The 19,500-nt window shown below is 30.2% G+C and overlaps 1 protein-coding gene and 1 long non-coding RNA gene across 2 annotated transcripts in view; both read left to right on the forward strand.

Moving 5' to 3' along the window:
* The window catches only part of LOC124353706 (probable chitinase 10), a 476,771-nt gene that overhangs the window by 196,595 nt on the left and 260,676 nt on the right, over window positions 1–19,500 (forward strand). The window lies entirely within an intron of this gene.
* Window positions 2,701–4,150, forward strand: LOC124353709. Its single transcript, XR_006921617.1, has 3 exons — window positions 2,701–2,778; window positions 2,937–3,042; window positions 4,085–4,150. It is a non-coding gene; the product is annotated as an uncharacterized LOC124353709 (long non-coding RNA).

Genomic DNA, 19,500 nt, shown 5'->3' on the forward strand with positions numbered 1-19,500 from the left:
GTCCGACGTGGGTTGAAAATGAAGCTTCTCACACTGACCCAAAGTTTAGCTTACTCATGTTTAAACTTGTATGCTTATTGACATAATGGAATATACAATGCATTTACATCCTGATTAACTCTTTTCAGTTGAGTTGTGTATGAAAACTTTAAAAAATTTAAAATCAGTTTGTTAAAAAAATTTTACTAATACCCAATGGCTTACATGTTGTATATTGAGGTTGACTTGTAAGAACTGGGTATGATGTGATGTATATGTAAATAGCGTGAACCGGCCAGAAACATATGTTAATGAGCTCAATTTTGTTGAAGTGCTGTGTAAGTGTCATATCATACTGAAATTTATTTGTCATGCAACAACTGTGACTTTTAATAACGCTTTGTTCGTTGTGACCACACCCTAGCTTATTCCACACCAGGACGACGAGGTGTTAGCCGGGATCTGTTGTTGTAAAAATATCGATCAGGTGATAGAATTAGAATAAGTTGTAAGTTAAATAGGTATGAGGGATTCATCTGAATATTCCAGTATACAGTGTTATTTTCTGTACTGATTACATGACATTGTAATCGAGAAATTGTAAAGTACAAACTAGGCATTACAAAGTGTAGATGCAGTATCTAGCGCGTAAAGTGGTATAGTGCTGTGTGTTATTTATATGCATATCAAATAAGGAAATTTGTGTAGCAACTGGTTTAAATCTTTAAAACAGTCTAGATTAGTTTCTACCATACTAAATAATAATTTGGAACATAATACGCGTGTTTTAATTCATAAGGTAAGTTATTTAATAAAACATTTCAAATAATGTTTAATTTAAAGTCATATAAGTCTATGTTAATTATACTAAAGCCCTTCATTCATTTGGAAACTTATAATCAAGTGGAGTACCTAAATTAGCATAAATGTGAGCACACAATATTAAGCTTGTTTGCTTTTTATGAGTTGGATAAAACAGTTGTCTATGTGGTTTATAGCTTCGTATAGAATAATATTGTGCATTACTAGTTGAATTTGGGTGATCCTTTAATGAGGAAGTTTATTTAATGATCTTTTTAAAATTTCGGAAAATTTCAAGGAAGAATCTATTGACACCACTAAAACATGGAAAATGTTTGAATTTCTTAATTATATTTAGATCTTGAAACAAACAGTCGTTTACGGCTCGTACTTCGTTAAGTTCTATGTATAAAACTACAGCTTTTACAGCAATTGTAACATAATACAGATGTTCCTTGTTTTTACGATACTCGGCGTTCTTATTATCTTATTGCTTGAGCTTTAGCGAAGGTTATTACTAGTGGAACTGGGAAAGTTTATTTCTGTGTCTTTGCCTAACTGTATGCCTATCTATCTGTCAGTCTTTCCTCACAATATTTGTAAACACACTAACCTGACGTCCTGCATGAAGCATTTACATATTAGCAATACTGATTTTGAAGACGTTGCATTTCACTCCATGGGATTTAGATGACCATTAATAAATATATTTATAGTAGTCTTACGAGTACCCATGATGGCAACTAGAACATACCAGAATAAAACAATTTTTTACACATTATGTATAAGCACATGAGATTTAAACATGGCAAATGATCAAATATTGGTAATTTGTACCTAAAAAACTATTAGAGTAAAAGTCGATGTTAACCAAAATTGACTAGATCTTATTTTAGCGCACTATTTCGTTGTAATATCCTTTATACCTTACCGTAATATTATTAATATACACTTTATAAGTAATATACACTGCTATGAAACCTAAATCATTGTATAAAATGTGAATTTATCGTGCAAGATACCTCAGTAAAGATCATCTTCAGATATAACACTATCCATGAATCTTTATTTCTATACAGACAATAGTGATTTCTATGATAGTTTATGTCAAACTATGTTTGTTTGAGTGTCATTGAAGCATATCACTCGGTATGTTGATACCACGTTCTTTTGTCTGTTGAACGTAACATTTACTTTTTATGATTTATATCTTTTTATTTGTCCCAAGAACATCTTCGGAATGTGATGAGCTATAGGTTTGAAATGTTATGAACCTTAGTGAAGCCTGTTAGGCGAAACTTGGTGTGGGGTACTCCGTTCTTGTAATATACCGTTTAGAAGGTAGGATGTGATATACATATGTAAATGTTCTCTGACGTTGAGCGAAATCATTTGGGCAGTGACATGCACCATTATCGAACTCGATTTTGCTTTAAAAAACATATCTTGCAAAATTTCAAGTCTGTATTTTAGTTCGTTTTTGAGACGCTCGTGTGTACAGACGGACATAAATTTTTTCAGCCTCTCAAGTAATAAGCTTCGTTAATGGTCAGCATACAAGTATTATATGTGCCCATTCTTACAATATAAATACTTCCGATTACAGCCTGTTGTAATTCAGTTATGCATGTTATAATCAAGTGAACAGGCAGGTTGGTTTACCCAGTATGGAAAGATTAAGTGTATCATAGCAATGCATCTCAATATAACTGATACAGTACAGACAATACATTTATGAAACAACATGCTATGATATCAGTCTATCAACAATTGTGTTGTTTATATTTATGATTCTAGTTGTAATGCTGGTATATTTAGGGATCATTTTAAATGTGGTCTGAGGTAATGATAACGTTATTCATATTTTAAATGGACATTTTTATGATCACATTTATACGTTGGTGATCTTTTCCAGAAATGAGGTTTCCACGTCTGAAGACTTGTTGCTGTTGCTTTTCCGTCAAAACCGGTGCCAAGGTGATTGGATGGACCTCACTGGTCGGTAGAACATTCCTCTTACTTCACGAATTGTTAGGAGGACCATCCATATATCCATCCAAGTTTATATGGATGGTTTTTATGAGTAACTGTTCTACATCATGTCATGTATGATTACAATAGCTACTTTACTTAATTGAGGTTGTTATTTTTTTCAGATTTACAGGGCAATCGAAATGCAGTTTTATATACACAACATAGTAACAATGTCACCCGATGAAAATTTAGGTCCTGATATGGATAAAGCAATCGGCTATATGAGAAGTAAGTTTTGTATGTATGATAAAACTTTAATCCTTAATGTATTACACTTTAAAAACCATAATTACAGTGTAATAAGCATTTTGATATAGAACTAATGACGTGGTTAGGTTCCTGAAGAAAAACACAATAAATCTATTCAGACTACTATTTAAGAATGCTCAGTACAGCTAAGAACTTTCGCTTAGTTTCATATAGCCCAAGTTAATTTCAAACAGGCGTCCTAACCTAAATTTCCAAGAGTTAAAAGTTAATTTTATATCATAGTGTTCGTTAGTTAATAGTACCGTAAATATAGTGGTTATATAAAAGTACACTGAAACATTTTTACATAACATGTGCAAACGATATTTTCACATAATTTTTTTATGATTATGCTAGTTGAAAACACAAGTTTTGTTCGCTGCTTCACTTTATACAAACATGTGATTCAAACTACTTTTTGTTTCGTCAATTTTTTTCGTTTTGGTGGGTTAGGAGAATATTTTGAAATTAACATTGGTTATGTGGCACTAAACATAAGGTCAAGGAGAACTAGCCCTCTTAATAGCGGCCTAATGTACGAATTATTGATTCACACATTTAGTCAATGATGAGATCTTGTGTATATAAACTGACACACAACGCTCGACAGAGTCAGCCATATTGATCATCTTATTACGACATAGAACTAATTAGTGAAAATGAGCTAATATAATTATCATAGATACTAAATCACTATGAAGCACCAAAATGGCCATGTTACTTTTGTAAATATTTCAGTTGTTTGTAAATGCCTACAACTTCAATAACTGTGAATTGTAACATTGCATGATCAACTGTCCCATAAAGTTAGTCAAGCTTATGTAAACATCAAATAAATCAAATTTGTATATATTATGTTTATCAAGACATAATAAAACAATGTTTATAAAAAACAATAAAGTTTGCCAGTTTTCCCTGATCACATTATAACGTAGCCTAATATATGTATTGTTTGTTCGTATACGAAACTAAAATTCTCAATAATATGTTTGCCATCTAGTAACTCTGTTTAGTGTTACAGGGAATTTTCCTGTTGGTGATAATTTTCCAAACCATCCAATGTGCATTCACTGTCAGTTTCCTGGTAGCAGTGTATAGAGTAAGTTTCTCTTTTAATGATTTTATATTTCATTTATTTGTTCGTGTTAAGATATTAACCTTGAAAGTTTCATTTCCAACCTTAAAAAATCTTCTTGATAATTAGAAATCAATAAAGCTAAATTTAGATTAGTTTGTTAAGATAATATATAATAACGCCTGGTAAAAATTACTAATATCACTAATAGTTATAAATCTTAGCTTATTTCTTCAAGATATTATAAAATAAAGTTCCTAAATCATATGAATTTAATTTAATCGCTAAATGTAATGGTGAGTGGTAATCTCGAGAATAACTAGATAAATTTGGATATTTCATTTTATTCTAATTCTTAACATCGTTTAAGTCTGACGAAGAATTTTACTAAGAGGAAAAATCAGAAAAGTTTCCAGGGATACTTTATAATCCAGGAAAATAATTATGACATTTACAACACTTAATCCAACAATTTAACTGACACTAAACAGCTGTTGAAACTTTCGGCTGAAGTTTACTAAGAGGCAGAAACATTTGCTTACATTTAAGTTAGGACATTTCTGGTCGAAGTTTACAAGACTGGTCGAATCACAGTATAAAAACAAAGAAAAAGAGCATTATTGGCGACAAAGGGGTTAGATAAAGGTAAGAATTCAAAGGAGAAAGAATAGGAAATGTATTTGAACATACAGTTCTAAACTCTTTCATTTGGTCAAACTCATACGTGAGAAGGGTGGATGATTCAATTGCCTCCGCACTGTTGCTAAGAAACAATCATATAAATACATATTCGTATTTACTGTATCGGAAAATTCTGGGAGAGTTTTCCTTAAACACGGTGGATTGACAACTCCACCATTTCACAATTAACCACTCTGAGCCGATTATACTTGGCTAAGTTACTATACTTACTATACTTGGGTGGTTATTCTAGGAAAAGCTTATACAGCAGAATCTCACTTTTAAAGGGGAAGCAAGATTACTATCAGTAAATAGAATAGTGTATATCGTGAACCAAATATTTATAAAATGTATGTTTTAATTGTAACAAAATGTTTTAAAAAATCAAGTAATATTACAGAAGTTCATAGTTCTGTTTAAAATCGATTCCATGTTAACATTTGGCCTATTAAAAAAACACAAATTACAATCAATCACGAAATATGTTCACGTTGGGATTAACAAACTCATAAGTTTTCTTATGTTTGGAATTATATTTTTACAGATGTAAAATTTAAATTTTCTATATTGAAAATATTTGGTGGTAGATTCGTTCTGTTCCAATTTTGTAGCTTTTAACAAGCTATAATTTGTAAAAATTTGAAGATAGGCTTATTATGCTTTGATAAAATTATTATTTAAATGGTCCACGTCTGTTTATATCGTAATTTACACTGTTTGAATTTAAAAGAATAAAATTGCTTCTCCACTATAATGTGTTTCACATAAATGTCTCAATTTAGTAAAAGATTAACTCTAAACAAAATAATATGTTACTAGCTATTAAATTGCTTGCTTGCTTGCTTCCTATTATGTGCAGAAAAAACCCGAAACCACTGCTACATTGGCTGCTGAAATGGTTCATAATTTTCATATTGGAGCAAATTGTTAATTTCCTAATGATATTTGTCTTCGATGGTATGACAGATGATGATTTGCCAGCTGCTATAAAGTTCTACTGCATATCCATTTGTAAGTACTTTACTATTTTGAAAACTAAAAATGTTATCTGATTTTAAAAGGGCTGCTTTAAATTCTGTCTTACTTTTAAAGCTTACAATATATTACAGTATTGTTATATCAAAGGTAAAATGAACACATTAATGGAAGTAAAATAACTATCTAACTATTGTTTGGTATCAGGTTATTTTTAACTATTCGAGATAGGTGAAATGTTGGAATTATGAATAAATTATTGTGGTTTTTACTTGTAGCGCCAGTAAAACAAGCTTATCAAAAATGTCCTAAAATATTATGAAAACACTAACGAACTGAGGGAAAATGTATAGCGAATAACTACGTACGACTATTTCTTATGACAACAAAGAAATCGAAATAAAAATATATATGTTTAATAAGATAAGTATTTCATTTTAACTTGCTTATGAAATTTACAGGCAAACACATAATTTATAAAATGCTTACGACTATTCTTAGGTACAGATACAATGAAGAAAAATAAAATTATAGTTCACTATACATTATAAAAGTAAAATATCTAATGCAAAATAACTTGAATTTATAGCATTTATAGTCTCGTAGAATTTATAGCATTTTTGGTGATTTATTAAAATGAGACATTTAGTTTCGTGTCGTTTCCTTCAGCATTAATTTAATTTAGTGTGCTTGTTTTATTTAGTTTGCATCTAAATAAAATCCATATCAACAACCTTGATCTATATACATATACGATTAAATTATACAATGTGAATTCTACTACAAAAAACTTGTAATTTTTAATATTAGGGCGCACGCTGTACCATAAACCCTATTTTCCAGTACATTTTATAAAATTTTTAGCAAATTAAAAACTATTACTTTACCAGTATACCTAATTATGCAATATATATTTTTTAAATAAAACAATTACACATAAAAAGGATTCCTGCAAAAAAAAAAATGTTAATTAATACTATTACATCGATATAAAGTTTATAGTGTTTATTTTCTTCTTTGAGCGAATAAAAACACATAATCAGTTTTGTAAATTGAGCCTAAAGAATTATATTCACCAATTAATAGATAATTTTTATGTAATATAATATATTTTATGTTATAGCATCGTGTTTTTGTAAGGACGGATATGAATCGGTGATGATATATTAAGCCAAGCAAATGCTATGTGTAGAATTGCAGGTGTTAAAAACTTTAATTAAATAATAGCAAAACAAAATTTGTAATCGCGAGCAGTTTATTACTTTAATATTTTGTCATTGATATTATTTGGTTATAACAAAATTGAAAACAAAACAACAGTAAAAATCTTCATTAACCTATCGACTGCATAGGGATAAGTTTTGTAACAGTCAATTCTCCTTTTGTACTCTTAACCTTTTCTACCTGCTGTAGATAGGATGTATGTCATTTTTATTGTTATATTTCATGATTAAAGAACAAGTGAATCATTATTTGAACAAGGGTTATATCCACTACAAAGTAAAAAAAAAAATAATAATTAAAAAAACAAGATCACAATTTATTTAGTTAACATTTTTCAGGGGCTCAAAAATGTACATGTAATCATGTCAATAGAGAATAAGTGATTTAAATTTCCAACTTTTTTTTTTTACAGTCCATCTTTACTACATGTGGGTGGTGTACAGCTTCTACCTTGACATTCGTGACAGATCAGTGGAACGAGATGCGCCCGAGGTCACGTCAAGTGGAGTTAGAGAACACACAATACAGGATGACGATTGTGATAATCGTCAGCGACTGAACAGTGTGGAAAATCAATCTGAAACATCTATTTTCATTGTAAAGACTTTAAAACCCTCAACACAACCACGAGATCAAGAGTACACTGACATCAATATTTAGATTATAAATACCAGGAGTAAAACGATATTTGCTACTGGGATGGAGGAGATTACTGCATTCAATGATAGAAATATGCGATAACTTTTAAACACGTTTTATACTTAACTACCAACTGTTTAAATAATTACATTTAATAATACAGTAAAACTAAATAATTTATTATTAAAAAAAAAACAAAATAAATTACTAACTATATACTCATATTTTTATTCTAATACACCTTGCAAAATTTTAACCAACGGACGACTTGTAAAATATTGAGGTGCACTATTCGTAATGAATTTTGCTTGTATATTGTATGTATTGTATTGTATGTATTGTATTGTTTTTTTTTTTTACTTAATATCTTCAATATTATGCTCTAATTAAGCTATAGTAACAAATTAATATTATACGTAACTTAAGCTAAAATAATCTAATTAAATTTTAAGTTTTACATAGTAAACTTTTTTCATAGATGCAACAAAAATTTTATATTACTTAGTAGTGGTAGTTACATGTCTGAACTAACCAAACTTCAGACAAACCTTACTTAAACATTAAATGTACAAGAATTTTATGAAACCAACCAACCCAACAACATTAGTAAAACTGATAATTTATATTTTGCCTAACATTTAGTCCTACATAACTGAAAGAGCAATTAATATTTCATTTGATATACAAGTACACGACCTAAATGTACCTATAATGCAGATGTGGATTGAAAAATTGTAGGTAAAATCTGTCTTAGTTTTATGTCCAAAATCCATTTCATTTGTCTATTTTTATAAAACTCAGATAAAATAATAATTGTAATAAAAATCTGAACTTCTTTTGGTAATTATTATTGAACCCAATCCTAGTATGTTGTATGCTTCGTTACTAGACAATAAACTGCCATTTAGGTCCTTAAAATCGTGTCGTTTCCTGTCCGTCTGCATGTCCTTACGTGTGTTATGACTCTTGACATTACACTTGATAAACTTGGAAGTTTTACATAGATACCTTTTGGTCTAAGATATTTTATAGATGTTTGTGTCAAGTCGTCAAAAGAGCGGCAACAGTATAATTTTGTAGTATAGTTTTAATAATAATCTTAATTAATTAGTACTGTGAAGACTAATCATGTGAGAGTTTTTATATGAGTTACTGATAAGTTATTATTTTGGATGTTATTAAACCTTGGAAGATTCAAGTTACCGTCAGTTTTATCGTAAATTTAGTTCATAACTTTTAGTTTACTTTTTGTGTTCCTTTCATGTACACAAACTGATCCTTTTAACAAATAAAAACATGATAAAAGTAAATTTTGTAGGTAGGCCTATCTATAATCAGTTTTCACTAAACAGGGGGAACTTTACTATTGGTTAATTACAGTTCTTAATTAACAAAATAAAATTCATATTTAGGGTGACTATGTTCTAGATACCGTAAAATTGGTAGTAATAATGATCTATAAAATCGTGGTTACCATGGAATATCTCAATAGAAAGTTGGGATGAAATTATAATAACTATAATCGTCATACATCAGGTTTGACACATTCCTGACAACAAAGAACGTATTTAATAAAAAGAAATTAAAACTAAAATCACGAACACATTTTAATGCATTAATGGACCTCTTTTTGTGGAATTGAACACTCCAACCAACACAAGGACAAAATATAAGAGACAACGCTATTGCAAATACAAAAGATTACTGTGTGGCCCGTGGGCATGCCTCTGCACCTAATCATTATTTTACATTCTGCATATTGCATAGGTTGCGACTTCCGGTTATGAACCTCCCTTGTTCTAGTTCTTTATGCAGATAATATTTTTAGAGTAATTAAATTCGTTACCCCTACCACGTTACGGTTTGATGACTGAGCGTTATATCGAATCCTATGACTCAAGGGAATGAACAAATGTTTTTGTGTCTGTCTGTCCGTACGATGAATATTTTGAACACAAGTTGACCTTTGGACTTGGAATTTTGTGTGAATCTAAAATTATCTAAAGGCAATATCGGTTTTGATTTGTATAGTAAATAGAATAGTATAAAAATGATTTCAATCATATGACAATTTAACATGTTAAAACACACGTTTACATGTGCCATAGTAATATTTGTAGCCAGATGTAAAAGCTGTAGACTTTTTTTGCATACAATTTTTGCGAAGTCTGTTACGCGGCACGATTAAGTCTTTAACAATAAAGCAAGTGACTTGTTTTATGAAAACATTGATTTATGTCTCTCCATAATATAATGTTTTGTAATGATTGTAACAAACCAAAAATTGATATCATAACCACAGTATTTCCTTTGATAAAAACCAAACACTATCAGTAGAGATGGACTCTGGTAGACTTCTTAGAAATGGTAGAGCCAAGAAGACACTTAAAAATAAAGAAGAGGACATATTGTTAGCTATTTGCACGTCAATATCCGATATCTTCATACGAGTTTTATAACTAATCGTACATAGCACTTCTTTATTTCATTCTTTATTTAATTAACTGACCTTTCATCTTTCTGGGTGCATACTGAATCTTCAGCCCTATTTTCCAATAAAAATCTCAAGTTGAGTCTTCGTTGTGGAATGTCTGGGAAGGCAGTAGGGACACTCACAATCGTTTTGAGTAGGAGCTTATATGGGAAATTGAATAAGGAGCAGCCAATGGAGTGATCGAAATATCCTGTAATAACTCCTTTAGGCCTTGATGTTCAACCTAAAAATGACGGAATGAATATGGTTTAGTAAGAGTTTTCAGGTCGTAAAACAAGATTGATGTGGGCTTCTCTCAAAACTGAGTGAAGTAACTAACTTTTCAATTATTTGGCATGTCAGACTATACTGCTTTTTGCATTCCCATATGTAACGTTTTTCATGACTTATTATTAATATTTTTCATAAAAAATGCAAATACTTAGTATATTTAAGTAGTAATTATGTTCATTAAATATGACATAAATATTTATTACACTTTAATCATGTATTGTTCAACAATCGTATTGTTAATTTTATTTATTTTGATGTTTTCTTCTTTTCTCCTGTGACGGCATTTTTATATACTACAGAGTTTTTTTAGAGAAAACTGTCAAAAAATTGGAAATGTTGTTAATGTAGCAAATTTATTTACTTTAATTGATTTCAGATTGTGATTTGTGAACTCATTGTGTGTTGCCAATATTGCCTTTGACCAATAAGTGCTTTGTGTAAGTGCAAATAGAGTAGCAGATAAATAGTGTTTGGACAGTAAACCACGACTATTTAACTAAAGTACACGACACTTACTCGCACTAAACTGTGACATTCACAGAACGTGTTTTGTAGTCATTAGTCACGAAGTGTTTCTGGAAGTACTTTCCGTGCAACGATAACAGTGGTTTTGTATTTAACAGTAAAAACGACAAAGCCGTTCATGCTTAATGTGTATATGATTGGGGCATCTTTTTCAACAATCTAAAAGTAATAGCAAAACATTTTTGAAAAAAAAAACCTTCAATATAGTCGACTGCATACAGTTTCTTAAACTGAAAGAAATGAATTTCTTTAAGAATAAATCCAGTAATCATTTGATAATACCTTTTAAACGTGTAATTTTTTTATAAATATATTTTATTTTATTGACAAACAAATATAATATATTATAAGCACTACTAAGTTTTCTAAAAGGGACTAAAAATATATATTTACAAAACAAAACGAACGTATTTAATCATTATATTTATTAGTAGCCCAATAATGAGTATAACACAATCTAGGATAGGATAATATTACACTTTATTAAATGTATTATATCAGTGAAAGTAAAAAATCTTGTAATTGAAGGTCCAGTGCTTAAACCGTGACGGATAAGTTTAATATCAAAACAAACGATGGTAGTTAACTTACCTTTACAATCTGAAGGCTGAGGTGAATAAAATATAAAACTTAACACTATGTAAAACCTATGCGCTTCTGTCAGTTTACTTGAACGCGGTGTCCTACCATTACGGAACATTTATACTCTTGCTGTAATGATGCCATTACATAGCTTTTAATGTAAATATCCATTACATAATAGTCCATGTTCGAGTAGACCAAACCATAAAGTTCAAAGTTGATCACGCGCATAGCTATCTTCCCTCTTCAGGCCATACAACAGCACATGGTACAGTCTAAACAAAAAGTAGTATTGTCGCTGTTGTGGGCGATTTTCACGTCGATGTTGGATTTTGGAACAGGTTGTACTCGTCTGTGAAAGAGGTAGGCTGATTGCAAGGGATGGGGGATAGTCATCATACCCACCCCGGGCTTCACTTCTCTTTCTCCTAAATGGTTCGGTACAAGAAAATATAGAAAACTATAGGAATCATTTTAATGGGTTTGAAACATTTGTTTCATGCCTTATCACATGCAGATGAAAAGATCTTGACATTTACAAGTAAATTATTCCTGATTATTAGATATAATATACTAAATAAACCTGAATTAGACATAAACTATATTATGAAATTTCAGGTTTGATTTGTCGCCTAAAACGTATGTATACAATGTGTTTTACAGTGCAAGCAACACCTGAAATAAATGCACCAAATTCAAATGTTTACGTAACTTCAATTCAATTTGAATCCTAAATATTTCTCCCAAGTAAAAATTCAAAATAAATGTTTAAACATTAAAAAATATTTTATTTTGTTATGTTGCACAAAATCTTCAAACATTAATTTTCTCTATTCACTTTTCAACCTTTACGTACCGTTTGAATTACTTGCCTTTACTTGTCGTATCTGGTAATTGGCTACACGGATCAGACCCAATTAGTATGTGAAGTTCTTGTGGGTATAGAACAACTCTAATAATATTTAAAGATTTTAGAACAATTATTTGTTTAAAGACAAGAAAATAAGTAAACAAACACGTTAATTTGTTTTCACAACTGCCTTATTGGATCTTTATTATTTTTGTTTCCAATTTTTATCGTGTTAATCCACATCTTCAGGAATGCTGCCAGTCTTTGTTTACGTATTGCGTCTACAAGAATGCGGTCAATCTTTGTACCTTTGTCAGGAGCGTGTTTCATTACAGTACATGGATGTCTTCCTGGGCAAAGTATAAGACGAGAAAGAGACAACTTTATCAAATATTTCCAACTAGGAATTTCTTTATTAGCGTGAGTCCTCACATAAAACGCTAAAGAAAGCAAAGAAAATTCTATTTAACTTCATAATGTAAGTCTCATTAAAAATTACATGAAAAATACACGAAGTTTAACTGTTTCAACATAAACAACATCATTTTGTGGGAACTTGATGTATACAGCTTTATTATTTAAGCAATGATATGAAACGCAATTAAATGAAAAAAAGTGAATGAATCATGTGGCAAGATATCAGGAGAATGATTTCATCTGTAGACTTGAAATTTTGCATGGAACTTCACTTCTACATAGACAAGAATGAGTTGGGCATGTTCAACCAGGGAAACGTCATTGAAACCACTTATAATTCAGTTAGCTGACACAATTTCTCTATTGTGTGCTGAGGAATTAAAAAATTGCTTCAGTGTTATGCCATCAAATAATAAAAGAAAATCTGCCAATAATGATATTAGCTGTAGATTTAAAATTTTGGATTGACATCAGCGAAGCTTGTTAAGTGACTCATGGTGAGGTGAACTCCTACCTTGTAGTATGGAAGTAGTAGATGTGATAATAAAAATATATTGTAGAGTAAAACTTAGGTATCACATCGCAGTGACATTCTGGAACGGTACACTATATCATGTAATATGAGTAATAGTCCGCACAAGAACAGTACACATTTACAACATAGTGTGACATTAGAAATTTATGATAGTGCTCCTTGCAACACTGTTTTAAGTTATTTATAGAAATCCTAACATTTTCTTCTGAGAGTAAAGAAATCTAATTTATTAAACACTCTGCGCATAAAACCTATTCCAGTATATTTCGTAGAGTTATGTTTGTAGGTAAAAAGATATATTATACATTTGCATGATAAAAATTTCTTCCTTTCAAAGATTTATTTTCAATGGCAGTTAATATATTTAATATTTAAGTTTAATGGAACACTATTTAAAAATAACTGGTCATTGTTTAAGATATTGGACTGTTTAATTTAGAAAGGACTCAAAATATTTGAGTCAATAAAAAACGCAAACTAAGAGTGTCCAGTTTCTGCGTAGCATCATACATTATATGGTGTTCGTGACAATAAAATGGTACATTGTCGCTAAAAACCTCAAACGTGCCGTTTAGCACAAGTTTCCGTTACCCATAATTTCAAAGATACTAAAAATTGTATTGGTTGATAAGCGTTTCCCAATAAAAAAAATATCCGATAAATAATATTTATTTTACAAATTCTTTTTTAAAAGTGACTAAATTTTAATTATTCAAATTATTGTTGTTGGAAAGTTATCGTTAGTTGTTAGAAAGTTACGTATGAATTAGATTAAAACAATATATGTTATGATGTATTTAACAACAGCTTACTTGTTTAAAAATAGCTTATTTTGGTTCTAAAATTCGATGAAGATTTGTTAACTCAATCAAGATAATGTGTTCATTTGTAAGATTAAAAAGACTTCTTTGGTCAAAACCATCTATTTCCGTCACTTATGTTCTGCTTCCAAAATGAGGGAGACATTTTGATATCCCTTCTTTTCAGGGTACTTTAAAATTGCTATACGCAATGTCAATGTACCTTTCTAGTATTTCGAAAATTATTTTTTTTATTAAAAGAACTGGCCAAGCCATTCTCGAGATCAGCACTTAACAAGACATTTTCATTTATAAGAAGATTTCATGAATCAATATAAATATTGAAAAGATTGAAAACGAGTACACAATCCTGAGTTGACCCGCGTCCAGCTACCTGCGTGAGTTATAGAACTATACTGTATTTGGTAGTTCCACAATGTTCAATACTAAGTCCTATGTTATTTTTATTTATGTTATTGCAACCAGTTTTTTATCCATAAAACTTTAAAATAATTCAAATATATTCTTCAACATTTTCCCAAGTATAAAAGCAACAGGAAACTCCAAACTCGAAATTTTCAAATATTTCAAGAATTGACAGTTTTTTCAGAGTTTAAATAAAAATTGCAAACCTTGGCCTTACTTCATTCCCAAATATATTGACGGAATCCATATTGTGGTTGACAATATCAATTATTTGAGGAAGTAACAGTTAAAACAGTTTTAGGTGTTTATATGAAAAGTTCACACTCGTGTTAAAAGACTTATATCCTAAGTATACAAATTCTGTAAACGGGAGTGTATAGTACTAATTCGGGATTTTTTTTTTTCAAAATGCGAGTGCTCACCTCCATGCCCCCCGTACCCAAAGCCAAAATTTTGAAATGCATTTAATACCTTGTGAGACCTCAAATTGAAGCTCATAAAAAATGCTGTATTATGGTTAAAACATTGAAATCGGCCAAGCCGTTTGGTATCACCAGTCGAAATGTAATCTCTTACACAACAATTACTAGTTTACTAACTACTATACTACTACTAATAACAACAAAAAGACGCGTGGTTCGTTAAATTTTTTCCATTAAAATAATTAAATGCTGGTTTTAAAATGAATACAGTATCTGCAGAAACACTCTTCATTGTCCAGATCCTTCAGCAAAACTCTCACAATCAGACAATTCTTTGCTTAAAACTTTCTATTGAGGATAAATTATTTATTGTAAAGGATATTTTATGATTTAGAACGAATATCATTGCTGTATGTAAAAAATTACTATGTTCAATTTATAATTAGCCATATGTATTCTTAAATGAAATTTTCCGTTGGCTTTTTAAATAAATAATAAATAGTAAAGAATAATATATAGTTTATTCCTGTGCAATAATATGCTCTTTAAATAGTTATCCAAGTATTTATTAGTCTACGGTAAACAACTAAAGCACAAGACTTGTAAAAGCATACTTTCATTTCCTGTGAATAAACAGTTGGAATCGTACACAGTAATATATTTCTATATGAAGTGAGTTTGTAAATAAGAAAAATCTTATTTGCCGACTGGAAAACATGAAATGATGCTGTGCACATTAAAGGAAGTGAAGGATGAGTTTCTTTTTGTGATACAAAATATTACCCACTAAACATTTATAATTACATATCTGCTACCAGTATTTGACGTACTAGTAAGAACAAAATAGTATAATGTATATATTTATTTGAGAATTTTTTCAAATCATATACTGCTATCTAGGCATTACCTACTTTCTTTCTTGTTTCATAGACGATAACTCTAAATCTGGTAAAATTAAAAATGAATGGAACGTGTTGACCTACAAGGTGCTGCAAGGGACTAAATAGCCTATCTATTTCAATACAGAAAAAGACAAGAGTTTATTTCTATTTAACTCGGCGGTTTTTAAATTGTTTTATAACATTAATTTTAAACTCGTTGTACTGTCGGGTGACTCAGTTTGCTTTCACGGATTCCAGGAAACAGAGAATATAAACTCGCACTGTTTACAATGCTGCATTATGGTCTACGTGTAATTAAACATACGTTTGGTATCTTGTTTGTTAACGAACAAAGGTTTAGTTTGTTTTATTTATATACTTATGCTATTCTATTTGTAATACATTCAGAGGAAATATATTATTCTATAACAAAATAAAAACAAGAAATCAGTAACACTGCGTTTCCAGATCAGTCGTAGGTGGTTGGTAGACGAATACAGACGTATTGTGACGTATACTCTATTTTTCAGTTTCAATGATGAGTGTTGTGTATGGTTTTTTATTAAGTGCATGTTTTTAGAGTTAGTGAAGTTGACAAACAACATGGTGGTTGTGATTCCTGACTTAGGCATGCCACAACGCTTTGGTATGATTTATTTATTTTAACCCAGTTTGTAATTATGTATTAGGTTAGTTATTTACCAGAAGAAGAGATCAGATTGCAGATCTCGAAAAGTAGTGTTACTGATTTCTTTTTTCACTGAACGATGGAAATGTCTGGGAAAATCCTGTTTCCTTCACAATCCTTCCATCGTCGAAGATAACCTTCAAACAAAGAATATTTCATTAACTATGTTTAAGGGAATTCAATACAAAACAAGGTAATTGAATGTATAATTCATTATTTATTAATTCAATACTTTGAAAATACAATTAACAAATCTTGTTTTTCCGTCAAATTACATAGTGTCCAATATAAACCTAAAATTCCAATATAGATAAATCTTCATTTGAATACTGCTCAAATAAAGTAACCCTTTAAATATTTTACTGGTTAATGTTACCTCAAGACATACCTTATTCATAAATAAATAAGCCGTTTTTTTAAATTTTAGACTATTTTAGATGGCAATAATAGCACCAAAAGTATAATCCATCTAATGGAATTAATTAAGGACCTTAATTAATAAATATAGCTAAGTAAAAAAAATAATAATTTACATACAATTTATATAGCATAGTTTAGTGTTTACTTTATCCTGTTGCATCAAAGATACCCTCATAAGGCACCGAACTTTTTATCGGGACCAGTATTCATATTGTATAGATTAAAACTTTTAATAATCTTAAGGAATGGTTCTACCATCTCTATTGTTTATTTTTTCGTCACTTAAGAAGCTATATTACAGTAAATATATTGTTTAAAAACATTATTATGTAGATAATCGAACTTCGGAGAGATTTATTTAGTTGATTTACAGTAGTAGTTTATTCTTGAAATTAAGACGCCATAGTTCTAATTCTGCCTCCAATAGTCAAGTCCGTTACATTTTATCCTTCACTTAAATTAATTTATCAGCTATGTACTCTTTCATTAAATTATACAATATTAACAACACTTGAATGTATAAGTTGAAAGCATTTAACCAAGTTATAGTTTGCGAGATTTGTGATAATAAATAGTTTTCCTTGTCTCAGAGCCTAGTTCCTACAATTTTAATGAAGTATCCCCAAGGATACAGTTGTCCTGCTCCTGTCCGAGACGTGCTGAGACCAAGAACCCAGACCATGCTACTGAGCATTATCTGCTGAGTCAGTTTGTTATACGTGCTGAAGCTGTTGAATATATCCTGCTGAGACTGAAAGAGTAATAATTCTTAGATTGTATGAATTACCAATTGAATTATAAACCTAAATAACCTCAATTAGTTCGGATCTGGTTTTATAGAAATAGTAGGGTAATATGTTCAGTGTGACGCAACCTTGGCCGTAACTATGGTAGATTTGGTACTTTATAAATAATGTAAGAAATTGGATCCCCGCAACCACACTTCTGCTGTAAAACAATCAAGAGGAAATGGAATATTTTAAATCAACTTGCATACAGTAAATATTTTTCCGCAATTAAAACAGAAATTGACGCAACTTAATTTTCAAGACTGAAACAACTATAAATCACGTAATTTAATAACTTTTTATAATAAATATTAGTCTAAAAAAGTTAATGCAATATTAAGTATTAATAAATACTAGCAATACTATGAGTAAAACCTCGTTGTAGGAATCTACACATGAATGGAAAATAATATAATTTTAAAAGAGATTTGTAACTATTTTTCTAAAATGAAATCCGACCAAAATTAAGTGGGTTCTGTCGAGTTGGACATAGAGGTGTCTTCGAAAAAGGTAATCGTATCTGACTTCATGCAGGAATGATTTTTCCTCTGGCTTAGAGAATAAGGAAATCCCTGATTATTCTTAGTTGTAAAAGGAATGTTCTGTGCTTCATAATAGAATATTCAGGATGAGTAATTTAGGGAGTAGAGGTCACTTCCAACTGAGATTCCATAAGGAAGGGATAGTGGACACTCAATTACAGTCATGTCACCGTGGAAGAGGTTAGCTCTGTTCCAGCCAAATTCCTTCGTGATTAGGCTTTTAAAATCTTTCAACGTTAAAGAAGCCCTTCCCACTCCAATAGTAAAATATATCTTTAAACCTTTGATTTTTATTCCATTAGTTTGACTTTTGCGGTTATAAATTTGTACTCAGTATACTTTCTACTGACAGGTGTAAACCAGAACGGTATCCTTGGGGTATGTGGTAATTGGTAATGCACTTAATTTCATCATATATTAAATAAAGAAATTTAGTGGGCCAATATTCGTAACTCTTATTTTATTGCAGATATAAAATAAGGAGTATAAATTTTAAACAAACATCCAAAATAACACATTTAAACGAATGTAGTAAAAAAGGCACTAAAACAAGTCTTTGTGAGCTAAATGTATCAGTCTATCCACAAATACTTAAGCGTTCACTTATCTCAAACGTTTCAATGTAATAACATCGTGTTTATATTAAGTATTATTTGAGACTCATTTCCTGTATATTTAAATATTTTGTATCTATAGTAAAATATAATAACAAGTATTATACCTGTAGAGACTTTGTTACCGAGATATTATGTAGAGTATTTTTTTACCTAACAGAGATGGTCAATAACTCAGGAAACATAAAATACAAAATCTCACTGAGACACACTTAATAGCACAATTCTACGATCAAACTTTAAATTAACATACAGTGACACTAACGAGTTCTGTTTACCGGTCCTAGTACCAACATCCGAGAGGCATCTACGTTTGGTTTGGATTTCCTTCGGTCAAAAAAAGGGGTTTGTACATTGTCGTTCTTAATCATTATATTATGTTGGATACTTACGTATGGCATCATTAGAAATTAAATTAAATAGTATATCCTTATATTTGTTGGCATAGCTTTAAAGCATAATAAAAATTAATTTCATGTTTAATTGAAAAATTACATACGTTATTTTATATTTTCAATACTATGTCTGGTTGTTATTAAATGCGCAGGAGACAGTGTTATTTAAAATATAGCGCGTGTGATAATCA

Source organism: Homalodisca vitripennis, chromosome 2 (assembly GCF_021130785.1).
Source record: "Homalodisca vitripennis isolate AUS2020 chromosome 2, UT_GWSS_2.1, whole genome shotgun sequence".
NCBI classification, from domain to species: domain Eukaryota; kingdom Metazoa; phylum Arthropoda; class Insecta; order Hemiptera; family Cicadellidae; genus Homalodisca; species Homalodisca vitripennis.